Here is a 19,323-nt window from a genome sequence, read left to right on the forward strand (position 1 = left end):
ATTCGGTAGTATTTGTACATATAGTTAGAAATAGTTCGAGTTTAAAGTAATTCATTGTTTGTTTTGAATTTCGCGAAAACAACAAAGGAGTTTGGTTAAACATTTTGCTCATTCTGTCTAATACACTCGTTACACAGGACAGTTCTGAATGGTCAACTCATTGAACTCACTGTACTTTTAATCTATCGTACAACCGATATATTTCATACTATACTTATCGAGATCAAATATGTTTCCCTGTAGTCCAGCGATAAGTTCGATGAGTTATAAGCTAGAATTCGAAGCTCAATTCACACGGTGGACACAGTGCAGCTTTAAATTAAAACAAACGAGCGATTGTTTGTTTTTGAATTTCGCACAAAGCTACTCGAGGGCTATTTGTGCTAGCCGTCCCTAATTTAGCAGTGGAAGACTAGAGGGAAGGCAGCTAGTCATCACCACCAAACTCTTGGGCTACTCTTTTACTAACAAATAGTGAGATTGCCCGTCACATTATAACGCCCCCACGGCTGAAACGGCGAGATTTTTGGTGCGAGGGGGATTCGAACCCGCGACTCTCAGATTAGGAGTCGCACGCCTTAACACGCTTGGCCATGCCGGGCCGAACAAACGAGCGAAGTATCAAAGATATCAAGCCTACTTGCCAAAATAAATCATCTCAGAAAATTCTTAAATCCAGGGTGATTTTAGATCAGAATGAGTCTGGGAGAGGAGAACATAATTTGCCATTCTTCCCCTAAGAAACAAAATTACATAAAATACGTAAAAAAGATAAAATTTCTTATTGTTGGAGCGCCAGGGCAGCTGTTCCTTCTGCCCCACCCTTAGTACGACCCTGCTTAAAACTCAGGAATATGTATTTGTTAATCACAAAGTTACTCAACGACTCGCAGCTGAGCCAATTTGTTTCATCGGAAGAACCAGTCTCGAGACATGGGTAACGCCGGAGAAATATATCACGTGACAGCAAACAAGGTTTTTGTCTTTAATCTCTAATATTTCTTTTAGCTTTAAACGAACACTTTCAAGCTATGCTTTTTGTTGTACCCTTTCACAATGGGCGAGAGTTTTTATCCTAAGGTACAAAAGTTTCGACTTTTATTTTTCAACACAAAAAATTAAAGTTTATCACTCTTACTCTGGAGAATAGGAGACGCGGGGTTGTATTTTTTCGATTTTAAGATTTTGGAAAAAAAAATTTGTTAATTACAATTTTCGCGCAAGCGACACACCTTCGCATAGCTAGCTCTTCCTAGTTTCAGAGGCATACTACAAGGAAAATATCTCATTAATAGCACCCAGTATACATTTTTGTGGGATATTACTGTCTGACTAAATAGCGAAGTCTGACTTTAACTCTTACAGCTCAACTAAACTCTCAAAGTACAAGGAACATTTTAACTTCCCCAAGGCTGAAAGAGCGAGTGTATTTGGCGCTGGGTTTCGATCACACATCCTGCAATTTGTGAGTGGAACGCCTTAATCACCAGGCCAAGCCAACCAGTCATATTTTAAAACACGAAATAAGACCATGTAGGTGTCGCTGTTTGTATGTTTGAAAATAATCACAGAGCTACACAATATGCTATTTGTGTTCTGACTACCACCAGTATCGAAACTTGGTTTCTAGCGTTATTACTGTTCTACTGAAAGACTATTGGAGCTGCCACTCTACAGAAATACAATGTTATATTGTGTTAGGCTGTCCAAAAATAAATGTCGTTTTTGAATTGCGAAGTTTGGAAAAGTATAGACAGGTGTTGTTAAACATGCTTTAATCAAATTAAGCACCATTTGCTTCAACACACTTTTGCCAACGTGTAACGATGCTGTTTATGTCTCTGCTGTAGAAATCATAGTTTCTATGGTCAATGAACTCCCTGAAAGCTTCTTCTACAGCTGTCTGGTTTTGAAAGCGATTATTGTTCAAAAAGTTGTAAAAGTGCTTGAGAAAAATTAAAATATGTAGGGGAAAGGTCTGGAGAATAAGAAGGATGAGGCAGAACCTGGATTCCCAATTCGTTAAATTTCTGGAGCGTCATCCTTGACAGGTCTCATTACGCCGATTTTGTTGATCTTCAGTCAGCTCATGTGGAACCAACTTATCCAACTTTTTCTTCTTTCTAAACGCACACAGGTGGTTGACAATGCTAGATTTGCTGGTGCCTAGCTTTCCTGCAAGCTCATGTACTGTTGTGCGAGGGTCTGTCTCAACTGCTTCTCTTAATGTGTCTTCAAGACTTTCATCTCCATGTCGAAACTTTTGGAATAACGCTGAACTGTACGTTTAGTAACAGATCAACGGCCGAATGCTTGGTTGATGTTCCATGTAGTATTGGTAGCTTTTCGTCCAAGTCTGGAGGCTGTGAAACGTACTCTGAGTAGAGTTGAAACAGTAGACAATTAAGACACCTTGTAAGCGATAAACGTTAAATTGAATCGACCAATGATAAATAACACAATATTCAGCTTCTAAATGTAATCGTGAGAATTCCGACATTTATTTCTGGACAACCTAATATAACACGAGACATGATCAGGTAAGAAGTCGCTGATTTTGAAAATGTAAATTAGCACGTTGTAAGTGAAACAGAATAGAATGTAAACAGTTACTTCTGTTTATCTCTGGGTGAGAACATGTTCACATGTTCATCATAACTGCTGCAACTTACGTCATGAAGAACATCCACTTTCACGTTAAGATGTTTGTATCAAACTTCTGAATACATAGAAATGCACAAATTGTGTGTCTTGATGTCCAATATGCTGATTCCGTTTTGTCTATCTACATTAAAAGATAAAAAAATAGTGATACAACTTATTTATCAAAAACCGTGATACAAGTATTAATTACAGATTATGATACAACGTATTTATTACGAACCATGATACAAAGTATTAATTACAAATTGTAATACAACATATTTATTAAAGAGCGTGACACGTCAAGCTAACCAAGACCAGTTTAAAGTTTTTAATTTCCTCACAACACATGGCCAGGTGGTTAAGGCACTCGACTCGTAATATGAGGGTTGTGGGCTCCAATCCCCGTCGCACCAAACATGCTCGCCCTTTTAACCGTGGGAGCGTTATAATGTTACGGTTAATCCAACTATTCGTTGGTAAAAGAGTAGCCCAAGAGTTGGTGGTGGGTGGTGATGACTAGCTGCCTTCCCTCTAGTCTTGCACTGCTAAATTTAGGGACGGCTAGCGCAGATAGCCCTCGTGTAGCTTTGTGTGAAATTTAAAACAAACAAACAAACAAACAAGTTACCCCAGTTTATCATTAAAACCTGTGTGGCTTGAACTTACTAGTGAAATGAAGGAATGACAGGGTGCGTTGAAAACATTTATTTGGACTTGATTTTAAGTTAAAGGCACAAATACATAAAACTCATTCCCCAATTTTACATTAACTTATTCGCCTAAGGCTAATATGTTCTTTTTTCATTCATTATTTTGTGTTCATAAAACATGTCCCTCAGTGATACTGCGGCATATCTTCAGACAAACAACGTTTCGATAACCGTGGTAGGCAGAGTACAGACAGCCTATTGTGTTGCTTTGTGCTTAACTTCAAACAAATCATAAAACATTCCTCAAATATTTCTCTTGTTATTATCAGTTTACTTTCTCTCTCTAAGTTCTGTTTACCTCAATTTGTATTTAATTCTCAGTAATCGTTGTTTTCCCACTCACGTGGACGCTCATAAAGTTTTCTCCCTTTTTCGCCATTTTGGACTCGTAACTTGATCGACAAGAGACTTGGACCACAAGTCTTTACAGCTTTTGATAAGGCCTAACTGACTCCAACAGTCACTCTAATGAATACAAACGACTACTGATGTTCAGTCAACTGGTAGAGAAAAGTATCTTTGCGAGGTTCTTTTCCGCCCATCCCTTACAGATGTCATTGGAAACAAGTCCACCCCACACCTCTAGGCAATCACGTCAGATCAGCAATTAAAGTCTAATGCTTCGTACGAAAGTAACGAGTGTGTCTTAGGAGAAATTCTCATTAAATCTTGCTTATTGAAGCATAAGAAATATCATGCCACTGGGCTAAAACAAAATTTAAATTACTACATGTATTTTTAGATAAAGAAATGTTATTACAGATAAGCTCTGATTCAGTAAAGTTGAAGTAAAAAAAACAAAACAGATGTAAATTTAAAAAAAAATATAAAAAAGCATAATTTGCTAGAGTAATATGTTTAATACAAATGAAGAAATTACTGATAACGTTATGATTAAGAAGGAAAAAATGTGAATAACTGTTGAAAAGATATAAAAAGTTGTTTTTTTTACTTTCTATCATCCTAAAAGTTTGTAAGTTGATCTGCTGATTTACTGTTACCATAGGAAACTTTTTTTGTTTAAAATCAGTAGTAATATCAAACCAATTTCACCATAGAGTCGTGTTTAGCGCTATGATCCGTCTGGTAAACTTCCAAGTCAATTTCTTCGTTCACTTATTTATTTGTAAAATGTCACACAGTTGTTGTAGAAATACAAGCATTCTTTTTTGAGAAGACACAAGTTCAGAATTGTCAATTTTAATAATATGACGAAGTTAAAGATTTAAGAAACTACGTTTTGTGAACTAAAGGTTGTAAGCAATATCACAAAAAACAATATCTGCATTTTAGAATTTAAAAGCAAACAAACCGGAAGTTGTGGAGCGACATCTCAACAAAGATAGTATTATTAACCAGACGATTTTTTAAAATGAAACGCACAAAATTTCTTTGTTTGGTGTTCAACGTAACGTTCTTTCGTTTATGTAGAATTAAATAATTAATATTTTATTTTTGTTTTATCAATAATGTAGAAGTTATATAAAAAAAACTAAGGTGCACCCAATCCTTTAAAAACGTCTGGACATTAATAGGGTTAATCTGGTTTGACTCTGTACACCACTTTTGTTTGCTTTAATTAGATTGTTTATATATTCAGTGCATTTACTATCAAAGTATGAAAGCAAACCTTTAAGATGATGTCAGGAAAAAATATTAACAACCTAAAAGCTACTAATGAATGATTACTTGATGAGACTTCGGTATATCAACAGAATTACACCGCTAAAATTTCGGGTTCGATTTTCCGCTGTCGACACAGAAAACGGCCCAATATGGCTTTGCTCTGAAACAAAACAAACAAAGGAAAGCTTGCGAATGAAATCGGTATTTTCATAGTACGTTACAGGCTTAAATAAAGACCCAATAACCATATCAATTTTATTTTCACGTAAATTCGTAATGTTACAAGAGAAAAATAAACGAAATGAACGTTGAGTTTATAATGCAAAATATTGTCTAACTGTCAGCGAAATAAATATATCGATCTGTTAATATGAATATATATAGATTATGAGCAAAATATTTTAAATCTATTCCTTCTGAAACGTTTTACACATACAAAAATCTCTTAGTATGTAATGTTATCATTAAGTTGATATGTTGTTTGTAAAGTCTTGACTACAGGACTGTAGCGAAAATGGCGTTTATTTCTTTCGCGTAAACTTACACAATGGTTAACTGCTCTAACCGTCCCTGATATATTACAGGGAAGACAGTTTGTCTAAAACACCATCGCCAATTTTGCAACTACTCTAATAAAATATTGGGAATTGATGGTTAATCTTATAACGCACCAACAGTCCCGAAATGCAGAGTGCAGTTTTGAGGTTATATGATGCGAATCATGGATCAACTGACGTACATCCCGAGCGCACTACACGCCAGGCCACGCCTGACACAAATATTAGTTTGGTTTGTTTTAAATTTCCCGCAAAACTACACGAGGACTATCTGCGATAGCCGTCCCTAATTTAGCAGTGTAAGACTAGAGGGAAGGCCAACTCTTTTACCAACGAATGGTGTGATTGACCGTCATATTATAACGCCTCCAAGGTTGAAAGAGCGAGTATTTTTGGTGTGACGGGTATTCGAACTCGCGACCCTCAGATTACAAGTCGAGTGTCTTAACCACGTGGCTATGCCGGGTCCCGACACAAAGAGAACGTTTTATTCCACAACAAGATTTAATTTTCTAACAAGATTATAGGAATTAAGAATAACTTTAGCAGCCGAAACTCTTCTTAAGCTGAAATATTACCTTCGTCTCCATGACGTTTTCAAACTTCATGAAAATTAGCAAAATAAAATATTCGTACAGTACAAAATACAATGCATGCAAATATAATAAATATTGTTCTTTTAAACACTAGAAGGTTGATTTTCACTGTTTAGCCGAATAATGTCTAGACAATAAGCAAAACATGGTCAATATATCCAGTTTGTTGTTGCTCCTAATTAAAAGAACAACAACGACTCCTTAACATTTGGTTTCACTCCATGGTTAAATTATTCTCGATTACTGAAAGCAGACTTTTCTAAATATTCAAACTACAAGAAAACCTGATAACTTTAGAATCAACTACAAGAACAAAATTACAGTAAAATTTAATATTGAGCTCTTGCTTGTCTTTAATCACAAAATCCACTGTAAAACTCACCTGCCGTCTATCCCTGGAACTGAGATTTCAGGCATAAGACTTTAATACGGTACGAGCTAAATGTTTTCAAACTTGTGGCTAACGTTAGATTGATCCACAAAACTGGAAACGTCTAGACGTTGGCTCAGATCTCTGAGAATGAAACTGGTGAGGAACCGCTAACAGATCGAAATGGAGGGTGGTGGTACTTCTCGTGATGCCTAACAATGCTTTCGATCATCATCAAGGACCCACCGGTAATAACCTTCTCTGGTCACTGGGTCATAAATATGAAGGGTGAGAGCTAACCAAAGAACAAATAGCCCTTTGAGGATAATGATTAGAGTTTGTCACGGCAAGCTTGAAGATACAGAGGAAAAATGGGATTTTGAAAATGAAGTGTGATGAGTGAATAAAGATATTAATTACTCGGAAACTGTAAGAGGGAGTAATGGTGTAAATGTATTATTGTGCTGGCAAACAAATGTCGATATTTTACACTCAGGACACGAACACCTTTCCACAACTTGTACAACTCACTGTGGATGTTTAGCATTATATCGTCCAGGTAATCCATGAAATTAAGCAATGATAAACCCAGTACGTGACGGTTTTTAGTTTATAGATAAGTTTCAAGTGGAGATAAGAATGCAGAATGACATACGCACTCATAAGATAAAAACAACTAAAATCACAGTAAGCAGCGCTGTAGTATAGAATATACAGAACTGTAGCAGGTGCTGATGTAGAGCTACACCTACATAGCAGTGTGTGATGATTCACAACAAACACACGCAGCTAAGTGTGAACACCAAATAATACTGGATAACATACACAGCAATGAAGAAGGGGTTAATACGGAACAACACACGTTTATCTGATGTTAACACATTCAAATGACACACAGTAATGTGTAGCTCGGAATAATAACACACAGGTGTAGAATAACAGCTGGTAATGATAGAGAAAAATTATTCTGTATACCGAACTCGTAGCTTTTGGTAACTTGTATTATGTAGGTTGATTAAAAAAATTTAGCTTGTCACGTGACTGTTAGCTTTGTACATACTATAATTATAAAAGACTTACATATTATGCAATTATACATATTATAATAATATAATACTCACATATATAATCATATATTAGCTAAGAAAGGCTTCTTAATTTACACAGATCGCTTGACTATGATGTTATAAAGTTAGATAAAGCCAAGCAATTCGTCAACGATTTAAATGCACATAACAATGCTACAGAATTAAGTCTTAAGACAGACAACTGAAAAATACTAGCTAGACAAGCAAATCAATAGCCAACGCGCAATAAGGGATAAAAACGTTTATAGGATTATATGCTTTTTTTCTAAAACGCCGTCATTTCGTAGCTTTTACCTTGTCTCGTAAATGTAGAGATGAGAAAAATTGCGGCACATAACTATCTATTTCGCGTCGGGCGGAACAATACTAGTATAAAAAGGAGGGTTAGATGGCTCCAAAACTAAGCGTGATGAGTACGCGCATAAAATTCGTCCAGAGTTTATTACCTGAGTAAACTGAGAAGCGTCTCTAAAAGCTGCCATAAAACTATGTTCGTGGACAGAAAGCGCTTCTTCCTTTAATCTCGTCACGGGCTATTAGCGAGAAAAAAGTATCTAGCGTTAGGGGGAGTTTTCATTATATAGCCCAATCTAATTGAATAAAACTGTTTTAGGAACTAAGTGGTTCGCTCCACAATCTGTTAGGACATGACATGTTCTCGATGTTCTTCTCTTTAACGAGATTTTGCGAGAATTTACACCGTTCACAAACGACTGAAGATAACATCGGAATAAGAATTATTGCCCCTTGCTGGTGTGCTTCACCGCTTAATCACAAAACTATGCCGAGAAGTAAAACCGAGATGGGTGGAAATTGACTACGTTAATGAGAGCATGCGCCGAGAACATACCAGTTTATTGCCAGAGTTAAAAAAAAAAAAAAGACTTCATTCTTAGTTCTGTTATAACGTTAACTCTATACTAGAAGTCTTCAGACCTCGAGATGTAATGGGAAGAAATAAAAAGAAAGATATGTATTATCTTTACTTACTCTTATTGTCCATATTTCGTTACCCCCTCAGTGATTCAGCGATATGTGTGAAGGCTTATAACACTAAAAACCGGGTTTCAGTAGTCATGATGGGCAGAGCACAGAAAGTTCATGGTATAGCTTTGGGTTTAACGACAACACAAACAAAGGAATTGCGTTGGATTAATACCCCCTTCCCCCCACACACACATAGAGAATCACTTGGATGATAACTATTGGCTTTCCTGGCTAACAATTCATACGTATGACATCGTTTAGGACTTTTACATCGGCCATCAAATTCTCTAGCAATATTGGCTTCCCCGCTTTGTCTATCTAACACTTGGTGTTTGAACAGAATCTCAACTTTCATCATTATATCTTTCATTTAGTTAACTTTAAAATATTACTTGTATGATTATTCTACAATACAATAGCATTTTACGATTGTAAATTCTGGTTCTATTTGATTTGTCAGAGAGGAAGCCAGTAATGTAGGGATCTTATTCTCCATATAAAGTCCAGATGGCTTAGTCTGCTATGTGAACACTAGTTGAATCAAGTGTTATGACCACTTCCATTTCTATCTTCTTTGGTCCTCTTTTTCAAGTTTACTAGCTAACCATACATAGCACTTTTATTTAGCGATTCCTTTCTTTATACGTGTCTATTTAATTTTTTATAAGATGGTATTCGTGGGTTAATAATTTATAGAGTGTATTCTAAAGTTCCATAAATTTTGCATGAAACAGTACTAAAATAGGTAATTAACAATGGTGAAGACTGCTTTGCTCTACCAAGTTAATGCTATAACAAGGTAGACATTAACATTGTTGAAGAAAGATGATGATGAACAAAAGTAAGAAATATTGGTTTCTGTCCGATGATTTTCGACTATGGGACGCTCAAGATAACTGAAAAGCGGCATATACACCAAACGCAGGGCGACTACGACAGATAGCTCTTGACATATTGCTTCTGGTCACCCGTAGAGCAGAAACCTAGATGGCTTTTGCATTATGGTAATACGGAATTCCGCGCCATCCATACACAGAGAGTACAGACTAACCATTCTTTGATAACAATGGCCTGCGATTGTTTATTGTCTTGAAATGTTTCTATGTTTCCGGTATTTCCTATACGCTAAATCCGAAAACTGATATTCATTTTTCTCCATCACTTACAGATTTTTCACAAAGCGTCATATGTAATTTTAAATAATTGTCATCGAAACTGGATCACATTTTCTTATGCTTAAATTGTTGACAACCATTAGATATAGATTTATCTAGATCAGTTGCGACATGAGAGTCTTATCAATCGCTCTAGAACCCACGAGAAGCATACCGTCAACATATACAAACTACATATCGTGCTATTTCTGTATAGTATTTATTTCTGTGTGCACTTTGACATCATTTTTTTCTTTTCAATATTATTTATTCGTTGCTATAGCAAGAAGAGGTTGTGTAAATTGCCAAAACATGTTCTGTTACATTTGTAGAAACTTTGATCTAACGAAAAGGTTTTTCTTTTCATTTTGCAAAAAAATCCTTATGTGATAAAAATTAACATTATTCTAGAAATATGAGTAGCTGAATTATGGGAAATTTGTTATTAAAACCAAAATACTTTTTGTGAAGTTTAAATTCGCAGATCTGTGTAATTGTCTATAAGCTCAATCTGTAACCAGCCAACACTTAAGGGCAATCACTACGATTGTTTGTTTGTTTTGTTTCTGAATTTTGCGCAAAGCTCCACAAGGGTTATCTGCGCTAGCCATCCCTAATTTAGCAATGTAAGACTAGAGGGAAGACAGCTAGTCATCACCACCCGCCAACTCTTGGGCTACTCTTTTACCAACGAATAGTGGGATTGACCATAACATTATAACGCCCCACGGCTGAAAAGACGAGTATGTTTGTTGCGACCGGGATACGAACCCGCAACCCTCTGATTACGAGTCGAACGTCTTAACCCACCTGGCCATGCCGGGACCAATTACTATGAATTGAGCATTTCGTAAATAGAGAATCATAAACGTTGCATTAATAGAAGTTGACAGTGATAAATAATTGTGACATATAGATACAAAAAGTTTACTTTAATTTCTTGTTTTTTGAGGTTTGGTCTTACTTGTATAAAACGTAACTAAATGGCAATGAAAGCAATATAATTAGCATATTAGAATTACAAAATTACACTAACGTTACAGTTTTTAAAGCAAGTCTAGGGAAATACCTTAACACAAATAGTTTACAAATAAACACTACATTTGACAAGGTTTACTACATTCGTATGCTATGTTCTGTACTCTAGTAAAACGTATAGCCAATTAAAAACTTTATTTGATTGTCGTTCGTTTTCTAGTAATGAAGAGAGTGCAGTTCACCTTCCAGTATTGTAGATCGTGGTTCATCTTTCAGCAAGAAAGTACTTTACCTTATATCATTAGAAACGATGATTAAAGTACTCTACCTTATATCATTAGAAACGAAGATTAAAATGCACTACCTTATATCATTAGAAACGAAGATTAAAGTACTTTACCTTATATCATTAGAAACGATGATTAAAGTACTCTACCTTATATAATTAGAAACGAAGATTAAAGTACTCTACCTTATATCATTAGAAACGAAGATTAAAATGCACTACCTTATATCATTAGAAACGAAGATTAAAGTACTTTACCTTATATCATTAGAAACGATGATTAAAGTACTCTACCTTATATCATTAGAAACGAAGATTAAAATGCATTACCTTATATCATTAGAAACGAAGATTAAAATGCACTACCTTATATCATTAGAAACGAAGATTAATCTTTCACAAGATCCTGAGGTTTATTTCTTAGTAAAAGACTATTGTTAGCCTTCCAGCATTAAATAATTTATTTATTACCAACATACCACAGTTCACCTTCAAGACTCTAAATCATCTTTCAACAAGAGACAATGATTCTCCTTCCAATATTCATCTTTCAGGAGTACCTTCCATTAGGAGACACTATACTCTATCCTTCAGAAAATATTTAACATACAACTGAGATAGTTGTAGGTCATCTTTCACTAGTAGAGCAGTATGAACATTAATACACAGCTGCAGTAACTGTAAGTAATTTTTTGAAATAAACAAAAACAAGTAATATTTTAATAACATTATGTAATACAAATTTTGTTCCTGGATAGTATGTGTTATTTCTTAATTGTTTATGTTGTAAAAGTACAGAAAATGGCCATTATTTCCTTCAAACTTTGCCTTTATGATCTAGAGAATGAAATTTAGAAATCAACCTATTTTCTATGTAAGAATGGGCAAATTTGCACATTTTCGTTCACATAAGGTCTGAATAAAACAACATATGAATTAAGATTTACATATATTTATACTAAAGTTATACAAAAATGTTTAGAAGTGAGTAGTTTTTCGAGATTTCTGAGTGTAATGTAAATCACTTTCACGTATCCGCCCCCAAATATAGTCTCCCATTATGTTTTTATTACAGGCTCCCAGGTCACAAAAGCAAAGTTTGAAGAGAAAAATAGGTCTTTTCCATTTACTTTGGACATAAGCAATTGGGAAATAACACGTTCCGCCCAAAAACAATAAAAAAGTAAAACTTGACCGTCACATTATAATGCTCCCACGACTGAAAGGGCGAGCATGTTTGATGCGACGAGGATTCGAACCCGCGACCCTCGGATGACGAGTCGAAGCAGTGCATATGATGATCTTGGAGGACTTATGGAAACGTAGAAGTTTTAATAGTAAAACTTTTCAAAGATAATAAAATATGCCATAAGTCACGTTTTAAAGCAATAAACGTAATTCATTGAGAAAATACGCTAATATTTATTTGGATCGTATATTTGTTTCAAATTCCTCTGATTATGGTACAGAAGAACTGTAAGTTGCTGACGTCAAGTTTATCTCCTCATAAATATGGAAGTATTTTAATGTTATGTAGGCAAACACAGATAAGGAATCCAACACCAGAGGGCGGTATGATCACACAGAGAAAAAAAATGAAAGCATGAGTTTGTCTAAGTGTGAGAATATAAAATCCATTTAGTTATCGCCTCGATTTCACTCTAGCGCACCCACGTACTACGCCATTGAAGCGACAGACTAATGCAACTGTGGACATGACAATGTAAGTACATTTAAATTTCAAGCTGTCTTGTTATCACTGCTTTATCAGCTCTTATACAAATCCTTTACACTGAGTACCACCTAATGTGCCTTTCTAATTGCTGTACTTAACGTTACCCGTATATGGGAAATACAATATCTTTATCTTTCTAAGCTCTTCTGGATGTGATGGCTGTATCATACCGGCAAGGGAACATTTAATACCATGTCGGGACTGAAAGTTTTGTTTTTTTAATTTGCGCATGCGGATTTTCATCATGACAAAAGGTTTTACAAAATGCCGGCTGTTCTTGTTCATTTATTATCTTGTCATTTGAGTCTAAAAAAAATCGGTTTTTGATTTGCCAAAGAAAATAAAAATATAACAAGAGTTTTTTTTATTAAAATTTCAAAGTCATTTTTACGTTAATTAAAAGTCATTTGGAAAATTTAAAAGATTTTGTTTTCCTTTCTTTGTTATTAAGAACAAAGCTACACAATGAACTCTTTGTGCAGTGCCCATCCCGGTTATTGAAACTAACAACAGAGTTATAAGCCCTCAGAGTTACCGCTGAACTGCTGGGGGGTAAGACAGAACGTTTGCTGACGTTGTTAAAACGTATATATACAGGGTGGACAAAAAGAGTGAACACACCACCCTCCTGAAATAAAATTAATAAGAAATATTCTTTCATGAGAATTTCTTTTCCAAACCTCAAGTGTGATTTTATTTCTTCCAATGTTTTACCTGAGTAATTCCACAAGTGAGACTAAACGTTTTTCTGGTGAAGAGTTATGTACATCTACCATGTCCACTCTTAATAAACCTAAAAAAGGAAAAACACAACATCATTACTAAAACGGGGAAAAACTAAATTGTTTGTGTGCGTGTGTTTTCTTATAGCGACATCGGGCTATTTGGTGTGCTCACCGAGGGGAATCAAACCCTCTTAGTAAACAATCATAGATTACGCAGGCCTGCGAATTTAAGGTTCATAAAAGTTATCTTGGTTTTAACAATGGATTTTCCTTAGTTGAGCTATTCAGGTTTAGAAAATAATATTATTATTTTTCTCTCATGTAGGGATTGTTTACAAAATGAAGCAAAACCAACACTCTCTTACTTGGATCAATTTACCACCAGTATAACAGAATATATTAAGGTTATTTTCACAACCTCATGTTGCTAGGGCAACGAATAAATAATATTGAAAAGAAAAAAAAATGTCAACTTGCACGTTCAAGTAAATACTATCAAGAAATGACCAGTCATGTGGCTTTTTAACAGTTTACGTACAAGCGGTGTGTTTCTCATGAGTTTTACAGCGGTCAATAAGACTCTTACGTCGCAATTGATCCAGAAAAATCTATAGCCAGTGGTTATCAACATTCTAAGCATAAGAAAATGTGATCTCGATTTCAATGAAAATAATACACTTATATAAAAGTACATATGACGTTTTATATAAAATCTGTACGTCATAGAGAAAAAGGGATATTTTCTGGTTCAGCGTACGGAATTACTGTAGGACATGTAAAAATTTCAAGACAATAAGCTATCGTAGGCCTGTGTTATTGACTTCAATACTGAAGTAAAAGAAACTATTAAAGTTAAGCAGAACATTCACTACATTTTCCGTACTTTTTGTTGACGTTATGACCCGACATGGCAAGGTGTTAAAGTGCTCTACTCGTAATCTGATGGTCGCGGGCTCGAATCCACGTCACACCAAACATACTCGCTCTTTCAGCCGTGGGAGCGTTATAATGTGAAGGTCAATCCCACTATTCGTTGGTAAAAGAGTAGCTCTAGAGTTGACGGTGGATGGTGATGACTAGCTGCCTTCCCTCTAGTCTTACACTACTAAATTAGGAGCGGCTAGCGGAGATAACCCTCGTGTAGCTTTGCCCGAAATTCAAAATAAACCAAATAAACTACGTTTCGCCAGGTTTACCTAGAATCGTCAGATGGAGCCCTTTGGACAGAATACTACAACAGCTCAAACTGTCAGGTTGTATAATATCAGTACTGATAGCGCGTATTCAACAACAATACAACAGAAATCAAAATAGCTAAGTAACGGGATAATATAGTCGCACAACTGTGTACGTATCAAGCTTAGAACAACAATTGTTATGGTGTGAATGTCTTTTTCAAGCTAGCCAAACATGCTTAGCAATGTTAAGTTTTTTTTCGTTGTTTGTTTCTTTTAGAGCAAATCAACAGTGGTCTTTCTATTGTGCCCATCACAGGGAATCGAACTGTAGGTATTAGTGTTATACGTCTGTAAACTTACCACTGACTCAGCAGAAGACGTTAGCTTTTTGTTTGTTTTAGAGCAAATCCTTACTGGGCTATCCGTTGTTTTCACAACAGGTAATCGAACCCGGATAATAGTGTTACAAGTCCTTAAGTTTACAGGTGACCCATTGGGGGACATTAGGTTATTAGAAAAAAACGTGGAAAAATAATGCCATACTCTGTTAAAAGTATTTGGGTAATCAACATAATCTTTATGAAATACATTCGTTGATAATTATTGACACTTGGCCATTACTGTAGAATAAATAAATGCATAATAATCAAGCGTTTAAAACTAAATTTGAAATCTGTGATTAAAAAACACAACAAAAGTTAAAACTAAAGAGTTCAGCAGAGTTCATTCATAAAACGACTGAACACACATTGACAAACACATTAAAATAACAGAAATACTCAGTTTACCGAAAAGCGCTGTGTGGGATATTACGAAGAAACACAGGAGAACAGGAACCAACCTCTGATGTGGAACACAAATAAGGATTTCTAAATAATATGGAAGAACAATTGTTGGGGCAGCTCATCAAAATATTTGGATTACTGAGTTGACACAAGAACCAAGATAACATTGTGAAGAAATTCAGAAGTTCAACGAGACATTAGCAAGATGAATGGAGTGCTCACAGGTAAAAACCTCTTTTGGATGTAATACAAGAAAACAAATGATTGGATAATTGAATGATTATGGAAGTTTGGTTACTTTTTTAAACCAAAGTTTGTGGTTAAACGAACCCAAAATAGGACACTTTTTAAAGAAGAAGCGAACAATATGTTTGAGGAAAATAGGAAAATATTTTTTTAAACTTTATGCTCACCGTTAAACACGATGAAGACTGTGCGTTATAATGTGGACTTTTGGGTTTTCTTTAACCACTTTGTTTGTAGATGGATCAATAAAAGTTGCAAAATAAGTCAAGGAAAATTTACACACTCATTTATTACACAGTGCTAGAAGTTTGTATTGTGGCAAGGTAATGACACTTAAGCGTTCTAGGCATTCATAAAAAAAAGAGAAAATTACAGTGATGGATCAGCAACTTCAGCCCCCAGAGTTGGATCCAAATGAGATGCTGTGGGTTGACTAAAAAGGCTGCTGCATTGAAAAAAACAACTAAAGTCGATTTCAGAACTGAAAGTTGTATGTGTTGAAGGTTGTTGTTTGTAATTAAGCACAAATCTACACAATGAACTACCACAATGGCTCTGCTCACCACGGAAACTCGGATTTCAGCGTTGTAAGTCCGCAGACATACCGCTATGTCACTGGGGTTAAAGGATGGGCAAAAATATCTCAGAAGAATTACAAGAACTGGTTTCAAAATACAAAATGAAACCTAGTTGTAAAGGAAACAAAGGATGAGTTGACAATATATTAAAGTAAGGGTGTACAAATAGTGTTCTCAAAGTACGAAATTAATTGTACAGTTTAAGCATGTCATGTAATAATGTATTATTCTATTATAAAGATGGAACTTCACTTTTACATACATTCTTCAACTAAAAAACTAAAAATGACAGAAGTTATGTTCTTTGTGTCTCTTCTCTTGTTTTCTTTTAACGGGGACTATATACTTGTGCATACCTATGTTTGAACGTATCTTTTGCCTCTATGTATACATCATGAATATTTAAGCATCTTACATCAAAATGAATTTTTTTTAGTTTTGTATTGGGCACCTTTTTAAAAAATTGTTTTTCTGAAAGACTGCTATGAAAATAATATTTAAAACTCAAAAACAATGTTTTATTCTAAATAACTTTTCTGATTTAATAGCGTGTTTAAACTGATGACACTTACAGATGGCACATCGATGTGACATTAGTTAACATTTCCCACGTACGAAGCAGTAACGATTTTTGTTGCCACTGTTGGTTATAGAATACTATACTTTTTTCCTTTTAGTTCCTTTTATTTTTTTTGCCATCAAGCTAGTATGTTTTATTTTCATGTTTTTGAAATGTACAAATTGGCTGGGTGAAAACACATGTGGAATTGGAAGCAGCAAACGGTTCGTTCAGCTAGTAAAAAGATATGCAGTAGTACTGTGAACTTAACCGTAAATTCTCTCCTCATATTATATAGAAGTATCTGCGAACGTGCTAAATCCCCTGGTTTCATGTTCACGTGGGTTGTCTATCTCGAACTGAGTATTGTATTTTCCCTGCAGAGAAAGATGAATGTCTAAAGAAATGATTTTTCTTTTGCTCGTTCCCGAGGCAAGTATCTTATAAATCATAACTTTCAAGGCCCAAGTTTTCTCGTGGATTAAGCCTGACGCATTTCAAATAGTCTATTTTATTATTTTTTATACTCAAAAATAAATATTTGAGAAATGGTGCTACAGGGGCGGCGAGAAATGGCCAACAAGCAAGAAAAACTGCGCCGTAAAATGGAACGCTATCGCACACAAAAGATGGAAAAAACAAACAAAAACGAAATGTCTTTACTGCATTCTGTATATTACAGTGTAACATGTCCAACAGTGTTTGTTTTTGCAGTCATGAATTTTCATAACCCTATCATAATAGTGAAAACACTTAATGTAAACTAAACTAAAAGAAAAAACTAATTGACGCATATTTTGAAAACACACACACACACAACAAATTGATAAAAGTCCTAAATAAAATTGTCTGTCTTTTTTCACTACTTTTAAATGTTTTTTTTTATCAGCATAAGAATACTGTTTATAATAATATAGCCCTTTTATATCATGTTAAATAATGTAACATTTACTTGAAACTTCTGCTAACTCGTCTTCGCTTTTGAAACCACTGATGATAAGTTTTACGCATTATTATAAACATTCTTTTTTTTCTTACTTAACTTTTGACTTTATGAACAGCAAGCGACGGCTCCATCTAGGCAGAAACTGTGTAACATGTGAAAAAAGCATTTGGTTCTTGTGCTAGTATCAAATGTATTTCTTCTTAGAAAGTGTAACTTTCTGAAATCTCATAATCTGTGATACCTATAAAATTAAAATTGTATTTAAAAGAAACCAAATCGTTTTCTAATAGCTGACGTTAGTTTTAAAAAATTAACAAATTAATGTAAAAGAACTTGGCGGAACGAGTGTGCCCCAATTACAAACATGACCCCACCCTCTCTTTCAGTAGTTTTTTACATTGGCCTAGCATGTACTGGTCTGTGATGATAGAATGGTCACAAATCCCACCATTCCATAATTAGTTTATATGTATATCAGGTGTTGATATATAAGGCCTGACAGAAGCTAGTGGTTAGGGCGATCGACTCGTAATCTGCGGGTTGTGGGCTCGAATCCCGTTACCATAGATACTCACCTTTCAGCGGTGGGAGCGTTACAATGTGATAGTCATTGGAACTTTACGTTGATAAAACAGTTGCTCGAGAATTGACAGTAAGTGATATTAGCTAGCTGTCTTTCCTCTAGGCATCACTTCAATATTAGGGACGACTAGCGCTAACAGACTTCGAGTATTTGTGGTTGAAATTTAACAAACGAACGATCCGCCTCAAACGATACGTTTGTGTGTAAGACAAAGAGTCTGTCCATTCTTGGAATTTGTTTAATTACTTATATTATGTGTTTGGTTTATCCCATTAATGTCGAAAACTATAAAGAAGGCCAAAAGAAACTTACCAGTAAAAATGCCAAACATTAAATACCCTATACATTACGTGTCTACACTATATCGTCATTCATTATTGGCCCGGCATGGCAAGGTGGTTAAGGCACTCGATTTTTAATCCGAGGGTCGCGGGTTCGAATCCCCGTCACACTAAGCAATGGCGCTCTTTCAGCTGTGGGGGCGTTATAATGTTACGATCAATCCCACTATTCGTTGAAAAAAGAGTAGCCCATAAGTTGGCGGTGGGTGGTGATGACTAACTGCCTTCCCTCTAGCCTTACACTGCTAAATTAGGGATGGCTAGCGCAGATATCCCTCTTGTAGCTTTACGCGAAATTCAAACCAAACCATTCATTATTAAACGATTGGAAATGCAATTAATGGTAGTTGCAACATCCAGAAAATGATTTTAAAATTTATACGTTTTTTTTAATTGTTTGAGCTTCAAAACCAGTGACGTAACTACACAAAATTCCCTTCCCCCACTGCATAAAGATTAATTGATCTCCATTGAATTTACTTCACAATAATTGTAATTACATTTCCGGCTTATTTAACCTTATTTTTGACTCCCCTTCCATTTGCAATTGTGGAGATTGTAGAGACACATTTGTGCAACTCCATAGAAGCTATAATATTTACTTTCATTCATGCACATTATCCCATTACTTCTACGCCTGCGTCAATGC

The 19,323-nt window shown here is 35.3% G+C and overlaps 1 long non-coding RNA gene across 5 annotated transcripts in view; it reads right to left on the reverse strand.

Annotated features, from left to right (window-relative positions):
* The window catches only part of LOC143252601 (uncharacterized), an 86,509-nt gene that overhangs the window by 19,831 nt on the left and 47,355 nt on the right, over positions 1-19,323 (reverse strand). For 3 of the 5 annotated variants that reach the window (XR_013029072.1, XR_013029070.1, XR_013029069.1), the window contains 3 exons: positions 6,518-6,800; positions 5,046-5,142; positions 2,673-2,785 (listed from right to left, as the gene is read on the reverse strand). This is a non-coding gene — a long non-coding RNA (uncharacterized LOC143252601). The remainder of the gene's footprint in view (positions 1-2,672; positions 2,786-5,045; positions 5,143-6,517; positions 6,801-19,323) is intronic. The other 2 variants (XR_013029073.1, XR_013029071.1) reach the window with 2 other exon arrangements.

Source organism: Tachypleus tridentatus, chromosome 6, assembly GCF_004210375.1.
Source record: "Tachypleus tridentatus isolate NWPU-2018 chromosome 6, ASM421037v1, whole genome shotgun sequence".
NCBI lineage: Eukaryota > Metazoa > Arthropoda > Merostomata > Xiphosura > Limulidae > Tachypleus > Tachypleus tridentatus.